We start from the raw sequence: 11,810 nt of genomic DNA, 5'->3' as shown, positions 1-11,810 counted from the left end.
TCTTCCTAAGAATATTTAAAAAATTTCTTCACATTAATTAAATCAAAGACCAATTCCATAGTCCTAGTTATAAATATTGTTATTACTGGCCGAAAGTCGTGTAAAATTCCGACACACATAACCGATATTGTCACACATCACAAATGCAGCAAAATCTCCACTTAAATAGCGGCCTTGTCTTAGCGACAAACATGTGGATAGCGGAGTGTCGCGCTGGTGTTTGAAGGAGCTCGCAGAGCACGATCGTGTGGCCCAGATAAATAATATCGATAACGTAAATCTACCGACTATAGGTTATTCCACTGGTCCACGTTATTTCCGTAGCTCGCATTTCCATTGTAGTTCTTTATTACAATAAGAGTTCGCGAATGCTTAGTGGGATTTGCTTTTTGGTAAGTATTAAAGAATATTTTAGTTTTTTAGTGAAATTACATAATTCTCTTTTTGGACTTCTTTATTTTTTTTTGAGAGCTCTGCACTGCAGCACCAACAGAAATCGAATTTTATAGACCGACTTTGTTACATGTTCGGACGCATCAGACTTCATTCTGTCTCTTTTTAACTAGCAGAATAGTTAGTAGAAAATTAATTAGTTAATTAGTAAAATGAAAAAAAAAATGCTCTGGAATGGAGTTTAAAAGGAATTTTATTTTTTATAATTTGGTAACACATTCGACGGTGTTGATAACGTGCATAGGCTGTTTTACTAGAAGGACTCTAAATACAATTTTTAAATATGTGAATTTCAGCTATGTTGCCAAATGTCTGTAAAATTCTTTAAAGCATTAGTCATAATTACAATAACAACGAAATCCGTCCCGGCAAACGTTGTTTTGTCATATAAATTATTTCTAGAGTATAAAATTATATCTTATCTATTGAAAGTGTGTGCGTATGTAGTTTATGAGTGGAAAAGGCATTCCCTAATTAAAAAAAATGTATTGAGACAATGAAAAAAGTATTGAAAAGTATTCGTTTTCTCGCTTTTTCAATACTTTTGAATACTTTTTTCTTTGTCTCGCTACTTTTTTTTTCATCAGGTTTGAGCGCTGTGAACGTTGATGACGCAATGTGAAAATAACTACACACAAAATATTAATTGTTTCAAATTTATTTTAACTTTATTATTTTATATATACATACAATCATTTGGCATTGGCAGCAATGAGCTCACTTAATGATAAATTAGACCTTTGATTTTAAATGTTGAAATGAATTGTTGACTATGTACAGTATTATTTTTAATTATATCTGTTGCTCCGAATGATGCCATTTGGAAACATGAATTGTCCGAATTGTTTTCAGAAACACGTTAGAATCTGATTTCAATAAACCCTTCAATGGTTTAGGTGGTGTATCGATAACAGGTAGTTACACTTTTCCTGATGTGCAACACATCCTGGTTGGTTAATTTTTTAATTTTTGAGAGGTGTGAAGGTGAGAAGTGATGTGAAGGTGAGAAGTGACACCTGTAGATCCCTGATGGGAAAAAACTGATTAAGTGTTAATTGAGTCATTTACCGACCAATCATTCGAATTACTAATATCACTTTTTAAAAGTAGGGGTTGGTATTAGAAGGGTGAATATTTAGTGCTGTATGTACTTTTAATGCTACATAATAAGATTTATTTAGATTTATATTATGTTTATATATATATATATATATATATATATATATACAAAGATATATATATTTAGCGTTGGGAACTATCGATTGAAAACAGTCGAAATAGTCGATAGTTAAAAAACTAGCAACTGAAAATAATAGGCTCGACTGTTTTTTATAATTCGTGATTCGTCTGATGAAGATGTACGAACCCTTTCCTGTATAAATTGTGAGAAAGGAAAGGACGGAGATAATTGGTTGGAGCACTTAATTTTATATGTGCTTATATTCTCCAACGGTAGTATAAGCGAGAGAGAGATGTACATATTACTTCACGTACTAACTTTAAAAAAGAATACTATGAAAAAAAATACTGAATACTATTAACATGCAATTCATAATTTCATTTTAAACAAAGTAGAATTACTTCTATATTTGAATGTTCTGTGGATCTGTAAAAAGGAATGGAATTTTTCTATGGAATGGAATAATACCCCACAAATGTTTTATCGTATTTTAATATATTAATTGCTATTTTCAAATAATATATTATAATAAATATAGACAATACAATAGAACATAAATAAAACCTAAAAACTAAAGATTTAAAATAACCATAAATACTAAATAATAATTAAAGTACCGAAAAAATTATAAAACTATGTATATATATTACATATAAATATAGGTAAGCATAAATTGAACACATTTTTGTGAAGGCCGAGACCAGGACAACAGAGTCAGAACGTTAAAAATAAGTAGAATAAAACTAGTAAAACCAAAAATAGTAATTAAAAGTAACAAAAAAAAAAGTGAAACAACCGATAGTGAATAGTAACAAAATCAGTCGGACCGAAAATAGCGACTGAAAATAGTCGACTAAAACAGTCACTGGTAAAAAGTAATAAAATCAGTCGAACCAAAAATAACGACTGAGACAGTCGATAGTAAAGAGTAGTTAATTACTAAACAGTCGATAGTTCCAAACACTAATATATATATATATATATATATATATATATATATATGTATATATATATATATATATATATATATATATATATATAATGTTTTATTATTTGTTTCTTCTTCTGGTTTTAAATATATTCGTTTATACTGATACTGAGAATTTTGTGAAAATGATATCGTTTTTGACAATGTTAATGTACATAGAACTTATCAAAAAAAAAGACCACCATGATTATATAGATACAATTTAGGTCGGCAGAAAGCTTATAAGTGGTTATGCTTGAATAACAGTATTGTTTTATTAAAAACCACAATTTACAGCCACATTCGAAATTTTCAAAAAATTAAATAAAAACGAGGTTTTACTTTAAATACAGTGCAATAAATCTTGATGAAAAACATTTACTCAGACGTCAATGTTAAGTTAAAACACGAATTTTGACAATATGACTCTGGCGTACCATAGATATTTTCACAAAGTGAATCTATTGTTTGTGTATCATATCTTTATCAAACATAGGTTAATTACTATTCTATAACTGGCACCAAATTGCATTTTTAACGTCTTGGGAAGCATTGATAACGTTGCTACCGATTTTAAGAGGTAAGCATGTTTTTTTTTTCGTTGTAAAATCTGTATAAGCTTAAATATCTATATATAAGCGAAGGTTTAAGGGTTATAATTTCTCTATGGCTTATAATAAAGGTTTGACACTGACAGCGGATAATAAAACATCTGTCATTGTCAAAGGCGGTATTGACCTTGATTTGCAACACAAAATAAAAATCCATTACCTTCAGGTCGCAAAGAAAACTAAATGACTATGCTATGCCGAAAATAGTCGAATTTAATCGAAATTATTTGTGAAATACAGATATATACTTCATTCTTTATTCGAGTATTATTAAAATAGCTCGAATAGTTTACTAATTAATGGAAATTTAATCATTTCATGATTAATTGTTGTAAGGACAAATTACTTTATTGAATAATAACGTTATCTAATCTGTGGTATAAAACGATAAGAGTAGGAGTAAGATAAATTTGCTTGATATCATTATTTTAACATAACATTTTCCTTAACGATTATTTTCTTTTCTAACGTGGCGTAATTTTGTTAAAATGCCATCATTAACCATTTTAAATGCGATAGCAGATAAAAATAAAGCTGATTTAAACCAGACTTTAATGAACGTGTAGTGTAGGCGCTACAAGATGCGGCTATTAGGAAATTGTGACACAAATAACTAATCTAAACGAATTCATTCACGGACGTCAATTAAAAAAGAATTCAATTATTGACCAATTGAATTCAATTATTGTGCCAGTAGTTTATAAAAACGGATCTATACACTTGTTTTTAATCGCTTTATCTCTGTATCAATATTTCCTTGAATTATTAAATGTTGGTGATATATAAGGCCGGGCTAAAAGTATTTTGGTATTTATTTTCCAATAGATGGCATGAGAGTTCCGCATTCAATGAAGCCATAATATTTGTACCGCTTGAAAGATAACAATTCTTGTTACATTATAGGTATAAAGGTTATGCCATTCGTTTTCTGAATCGAAAGTTGATACAATTTGAAAATGGTGCTCTCAGAAGGTAATTTTTCTCGACTGTCCAAACACGCAACCTCAAACTCCAAGAACGACTAAATATAATAGTCAGTTTCCACAAAAGTTTCCACAAAAAAAGATCCCTAATAACACTGAAACCAATTTACTTATTGAAAAATTTAACATTCCGTGGCTACAAAAGGTTACACACCTCGGACTTTCTTTTAATTTCCGTCTAAGATAATTAGATCAAATATAACAAGCTATTTTGAAGGATTGGGACGCACCGAGAGCCTGACCCCTCTCCTGTGTAGATCAAGTAAACTACCAAATTAAATATTACTTCCAGTTAAAGTCCTTGTATATCAGGATATGGTATTTTACGTCTTTCTAGATGGTTCGCAAATATGATCCCGGTTCTTTAACTTCAATGATTCTGGTTGCCCCATGGTATGTCAGAATCAATCAAATACATAGAAAAACCGCGTTCCCATTGAAAAGCCTTGAAAAAAATTGAGCTAATCATTTGTTGCAGAAATCCAATTAAACTAGAAAAGTCCTACTAGAAATCTCAATACCGTTCCTTAATAACTAGGCCACCCACTGTATATGACAAACCGAAATTACTTTTTCCCCAACCAATCCGATATTTAAAGGTTTTATCTCTGCGCCTAATTATTTATTAAAAAATGTGTTTGAATTATTAAATTTTGTTAATATATTTCCGGCGTATTAACCTTTTTTATTATTTTTTTAATGTAAACTATCATCTAAATTGAATAAGAACAAAAACTAATTACTTTTGTTATAGGCGCATGTATTGGACTAGACCGCAGTGTCATGTTTATGCGGTTTTAATAAAGGCGTAGAAATAACGCCGCCCTGAACAATGAATAATATCAGAAAACCCATATGTCATGAATTTATTTAATATTTATTTCTTATATTTTTTAAATACAGTATTAATTTATATATTTAAAGTGAAATATCACATTTACACTTGCCTGTGTAACAATCAAAATATACAGCATTTACTAGGTGTACCGGAAAGTCATTACCGGCTTTTTTTTTGACCGATCTCGCTGGGCTTAAGTATACAATGTTATGATTTCACACATCTTGTCTATCGAAAGTTTATTTGTATATGCGTTATCGAAAATCAATGTTGCCGCATCAACATTGAGTTTTAGTTCAGTTTGGCTTTGACATACAACAATATTCTAATCTAAATAAAATAATTGAACAAAATTGTTATCAAATATGATTTATTTAAATATTATAGTACATCTAAAAACTACAGTTAATTATACAGCCACAATAGTTTATAGGTTAGAGTTATAACCTCTTATCACTATTGCTTTCAAGAATTTTGCATACGTCTGACAACCGGACGACTTTGACAGGCTCATTCGTTTACGTGTTTGAACTAATCATAGAGCATTATGTCTTTTTTTAACTAGAAAAAAATGAGAAGGACAATATTGTCTGATTCTAAAACGAATTTACAAAGTGCGGCAGGCAATACATTAAACATCTTGTTGACGTATGTACAAAAACATATATAATGAATTTATATTTTATTGATTTATATTTACATATATACGTAAGACTTGTCTGTGTATATTAATATATATTGTCTTTATATATAATTATATTTTATTTAATAATTTTTTTCAGAAATTAAATTGTTTTTACGTCAGTGCTGTCACGTGCCGCACACGCAAGGCATATTTTTTTCAAAAGCTATTCAAATGTCTACAGCAAAATGTTTTCGTTACAGGAAACTGACGAATAAAATTACCTAAATGGGCGATTATAACGCCATTTAGATATTAGACGTAGCGAAACTTTTCTCCAGTAACCCCCATTGAGGTGGCCCTCTATTACTCTATGGGTATACATGTTATATTGTGCGAAAGTATTATCGTCATAGATTGATTTCTCTTTAAAAATGTTAAGTTTCGTGTCTTAAAAATGTGTATATGCGACACGTATTGTTTTTCTTCACTACATAGTATAAAACAAAGTCGCCTTTTCTGTCCCTATATCCCTATGTGCGCTTAAATCTTTAAAACTACGCAACGGATTTTGATGCGGTTTTTTTCAATAGATAGAATGATTCAAGAGGAAGGTTTATATGTATAATATATGCATAATATACTAAGGCAACATTGCTAATTTTAGAGGTTTCTAACGTGATGTCGTAAATTAACCTATTTTTTTAGGCTTATTTAGCAATTAGCAAAAACGCTGCCTAACCCTACGAGTTAGATCAAATTAATGTACTACAGTATTGTACACCATAAAAAGGTCTACAAAAAAGTCCGCGATGGTATATGTTTATCTTTTAGGGATAACCCACATTAACCATTTTTATTGTTTACTTTTTACGTGAGAAAATGGCTTATTTACGAAGCTATTTTAAGCAATACGGCATTAATCCTTATCGAATTAAGTACCTTAAATACAGTGTGCAATTAATATAGATCAATATGGTTCCTTACAGCATGTAAATTAAACAAATATTTTCGGAGATATTACAAATTTAAAATTTGCGTTTAAAAATGTGTAATGTAATAAAAATTGTATGAATTTAGATATTCCAAAGATAGCAGGAAATCTTCATAGTAAGTATAGGGGAAGAGGAATTGTTTTACTCCAAATTTAATGCGTGCAGGCCAAGGGCAGTAATGAATGAACCAAAAATACTGGATCGATTTTAATCATGTTTTCATTGAGTGACATAGGCATATATATTTTATGCCCGTGCAAAGTCGGAGCGGGCCGCTATGTTTTTATATACAACGTTCATATTTTTTCTGTAGTGTATTTAATTTAGTATCAGCATTGCACCCGTGCGAAGCCGGGGCGGGTCGCTAGTATTTTATAAAAGGAAAAAAGCCGCTAAAAGTCATCGTTTAACTCTAACTTTAAAAACACGTGAGGAGTGATTTCAAAAATTCAGAAGTGTTGATGTGCACGACAGTGGACGTCTGGTAGACAGAAAAAGTTTGAAAATGCGAAACTGCTAGAGTTATTGGATGAAGACCCACACCAAACTCAAAAACAATTGGCGTTAAATGTGACCCAAGAATCTATTAGCGATCGATTAGTACCATGGTGAAAATCTAAAAGATGGGAAGATGGGTACCACATCAATTGGATAACAGGCAAATGGAAAATCGAAATACCGTCTGTGATCGGAAGTCATTTCTGCATCGAATAATGACTTGTGATGAAAAGTGGATTTATTTTGAAAATCTTAAGCGCAAAATGTCATGGTGAAGCGGGCCGATCGACTTCAAGGCCAAATCGTTTTGGTCGCAAGACAACGCTCTGTGTTTGATGAGACCAGTAGGCCGTGGTATATTACGAACTCTTGAAACTTGGTGAAACAATTAACAGTGATCTCCACCGACAGCAAATGATCAGTTTGAATCTTGGTTTAAACGAAAAACGTCCAGAATGAGCCCGAAGACAGGGCAATGCGATTTTACAACAGAATGACGCGCTGTCTCAAAGAAAAATCAGTACTTGGATGGGACATATTATCGCACCAACTATCAACTTTTCGCACCAATGGGGCACGCGCTTTCGGAGCAGTACTTCGCCATTTTCCAAGAAATAAGAAAATGCCTCGAATATTTTTCTATTTTCTTGAAAATTATGTAGTTTTTTTTCCGAAAAAAAAACTGGTAATGACTTTTCGGTACGCCTGGTATGTCTATTAGCCTTTTATTCGATTGAAATTTTGTCTAGTTTCTAATGACAAAATCGACGCAGTGCAATGCTTTATTCCAACTATTATTGATCGCCTAACAACTGCACGTAAGGGGGGAAATAGGTGTAGGACGGTGTATTTCAGGTAATTTTTATGATTTTTTTTTAGGGTAAAAATGATGTGGCTCGGTGAATGGAGGTAAATCGAAATGAAACAGTGGTGTTTACATGATGTGACCGTTATTTATTGACAATATAAAAAATGAGAAAAATACAAAGATAAAAAGGATGGCAGCGGAGTTACCTGTTGACGAGGCTTGGGCAGTCGATGGTGGCACGTCTTAACCAAACGAGGGTTGAGCACTGAATGACCGAAATACCCTTCAGTAATATCCCAGATAAACGTCTCGGGGTTGCCGCCAGCTATTCGGTGTCGGGTTCCAATTGGCACCCCGCCCGTGTTCAACATCTGGGATTATATTTCTGAGTATTTTGTAGACCGTTATTCCACGATGTAAAATTCGACATGCCTCAATTCGCTACAATACTCCCCTGCCAGAATTTTACATAAAATTACTTCAACAAAAATACAAAAATGTTTGCAAAAAATATCAAATACAAAAAAAAAACATATACCAAACAAAATGTGCTGTGTAAAATGGGCTTTGAAAAAATATGATAGTTCGAAACGGTTGTGGTTGGTACGGTTGCGATCTGGTACGGCTGTTGATATCTTCCGGTCCTACAGATACCGTTGCATCATCGTCGCTTTGGCACTTGAATGTAATCCATCGACGACGTTGAAAACAAGCTATTCTTCAGACAGGGCTCCCGTAATCGACGCTGTGGGAGGATCGACTGTTCGACGACGTGGTACCTTATTTTCTTCGACGACGAGACGTTAGCAATTCTGGTACTTCGGCGAAGACATAACGAGTCTACGGTGACTGCAATCGGTACCTAGCTTCTAGAGCTGCTCTGTGACTAATCCGTAGTCACATACGTTAGGTTAATTCAGAAAAAAACAAATAACGACGGTATCCGACCGAAGCTGCCCAAAGCCTTTCAAATCAAAATATCTGCCATTATGACGGAGACGGCGAGCGAAGGAAGACATTATGATTTAAACATAGCGCCGAAAGAAATGTTTAGCCGAGACGCTGATGATTAAGCAGTGATGCAAAAACATTCCAAAAGATTGTGAAATAAAAATTTTGACAAAAAAAAATTTAAAGAATTAATTGGAAATAATGAAATTAATCGGAATAAAATGAAAATGAATCTTGAAGGTAAAATTGAAAAGGAATCGAATTAAAAATATTTAAAATTTTGAAACAAAAAAAATATAACGGTCACGTAAAATACACCATTTTCTACGTACCCTCCATTCACGAGTCCAAACCCAATTTTGCGAAAGATCACGTCGGGGTCACCACTTTAGGGTAAAAATGATGTGGCTCGGTGAATGGAGGTAAATCGAAATGAAACAGTGGTGTTTACATGATGTGACCGTTATTTATTGACAATATAAAAAATGAGAAAAATACAAAGATAAAAAGGATGGCAGCGGAGTTACCTGTTGACGAGGCTTGGGCAGTCGATGGTGGCACGTCTTAACCAAACGAGGGTTGAGCACTGAATGACCGAAATACCCTTCAGTAATATCCCAGATAAACGTCTCGGGGTTGCCGCCAGCTATTCGGTGTCGGGTTCCAATTGGCACCCCGCCCGTGTTCAACATCTGGGATTATATTTCTGAGTATTTTGTAGACCGTTATTCCACGATGTAAAATTCGACATGCCTCAATTCGCTACATTTTTATTATTATTATCGTTTATTTTTTATTTATATTCTTAGAAAATATTGTACATGTGCATATATATATATATATATATATATATATATATATATATATATATATATATATATATATAAATGTAAGAGCTAGAATGTACACAAATTCTAAAAACATATTTTTGAGAAAAACGTTTGAAAGTTAGAGTAGCAGTAGAGGTAAGTTTTCGGCAGTAATTAATTAATTTAAACAAATTACTAATTAAAAAGTTATCTCGATATTATATTGCGGTCCTTCATCATCTTCATATGTGTAATTTTTAGCAGCTGTTTTTTCGAGCTTTTCGAGCTTCTTTACTATCCAGGGAGCTGCGTCGATTTTGTCGGATTGTCAACTTCTTGGTCATACTTGAAGCTTCCGCTACCAATGGTAATATTAAGCTCGTTCAGAATTGTTAAAATGCTGGAAGTTCCTTCATTAAATGAGGACGCAGCCAAATGCCGAGACCTCAATGATTTTTAAACCATAATGCAAATGTTTTGGAGCCAATCTCCAAACTGTTGAATTGAAATTTTCATTTGCAATTTTTAAAAATATTTTTTTATAATTATTTAATTATTACATAATTACTAGTGGTTTCCGACTAACCTACAATTTGTCTTTATGATAACTTAAATCTAGGTATATAACTAGGGGGACCCATCGGCCCTAACTCAGCCTCTGATGAAATAATATTTATACATATTTTTTATTATATGCACCTCAATACACAACACTACACAAGATCAGATGGTTTGATTCTTTTGAGTCTGTGTCCTGTTCTGGTGGTATCCAAAAGCTGTAATACTTCAATATTCTCATGAGAACGGAGTCTTTCCTCTTGCCCCCTTGCAATTCTCTTGATTTCTTGACTGACTGTGGGTATCTGAAGGTCTCGATGTAGGTAATCAGTCCCTAGTATTTGGATGCGCCCACAATACCTCTCAAGACTTTGTTCTGAAAAATTTGTATTTTGTTTATGTTATTCTTTGCAGAGTATCCCCATAATCGAACTCCGTATGTCCATATAGGTTTCAGTATTTGTTTATATAATAGCAATTTATTATGTACTGATAATTATGATTTTCTTCCAATTTGCTAGTACACTTTCCAATATATTAATTTCAGTTCTTTTCGTTCCTTCTTTGTATGTTACTTCCAGCGAAGTTTTGCATCAAGAGTCATTCCGAGATATTTAGAGTTGTTACTATATGGAATGATAGTGTTATTTAATGTTACTGGTGCTTGTACGGTCTGATTGTAGGTGAACTGCACATGCACAGATTTACTTTCGTTAATTTTTATTTTCCAAGCTTGTGTCCAATTATTTATATTGCCACTTGCCTGTTGTAATTTTCATGAGGCCTCTTCACTATTGTCTCCGACAGCTATAATCGCAGTATCATCAGCAGATGTAGCCATCGTAATATTCTCCATTTGCGGTATATCACAAGTGTAGAGTAGATAAAGCATTGGCCCCAGTACATTTCCTTGTGGTACATTTGTTTTAGCTTCTTTTATTGTAGAGTAAGCTTCTTCTCGTTTAACTCTAAACATTCTGGTCGTAATATACGATTTTAATAGTTCGGTGTGTTGTTTTGGTAAGATTATCTGTAGTTTATGAACAAGGCTTTCATGCCAAATCTTATCGAAGGCTTGTGCTACGTATAAGAATATAGCCGAGTATACTTTTGACTTTCGTAGGCATTTTCAATAACATCTGGACCTGGTCAATTGTTGAATGCTTGCTAATAAACCCAAACTGGTGTGTTGGTATTAGGTTTTTTCTCTCTATGATCGGTTTTATTCTTTTGAACAGGAGTTTTTCAAAACTAAACTTAGATATTACTGGCAGCAGTGATATAGGTCTATGGCTTTTATTTCGTTTGGTGACTTCTCAGGTTTTGGGATCATTATAATTTCCGCCATCTTCCAAATACCTGGGACATGTTTTAATCTAAATGCTGTATTGCTCAAGTTGGTGAGTTTTATAATTCCTTTTCTTGGTAGTTTTTGCAGTAATTCTCCTGTTATTAAATCGTAGCCTGGTGATTCCCTGAGGTTAATGTCAGTTTTAATAACTTTGGTTGGCTTTTTCGGCGTGACTAATTCAATCAT

General features: G+C 32.8%; 1 protein-coding gene across 1 annotated transcript in view; it reads left to right on the top strand.

Moving 5' to 3' along the window:
- The first annotated feature begins 278 nt into the window (after positions 1 to 278).
- Ctl2 (Choline transporter-like 2) overlaps positions 279 to 11,810 on the top strand; it is a 60,078-nt gene continuing 48,546 nt past the window's right edge. Inside the window, exon 1 of the mRNA XM_076418317.1 lies at positions 279 to 392. The gene's annotated coding sequence lies outside the window, so the exon portion shown is untranslated. The remainder of the gene's footprint in view (positions 393 to 11,810) is intronic.

Source organism: Rhynchophorus ferrugineus, unplaced genomic scaffold (assembly GCF_030347505.1).
Source record: "Rhynchophorus ferrugineus isolate W39M unplaced genomic scaffold, kcgeb_rfMv2 rfM11, whole genome shotgun sequence".
Taxonomy (NCBI): Eukaryota; Metazoa; Arthropoda; class Insecta; order Coleoptera; family Curculionidae; genus Rhynchophorus; species Rhynchophorus ferrugineus.
Note: the sequence above shows the minus strand (reverse complement) of the source record. Positions and strands in the feature narration are given on the sequence as shown.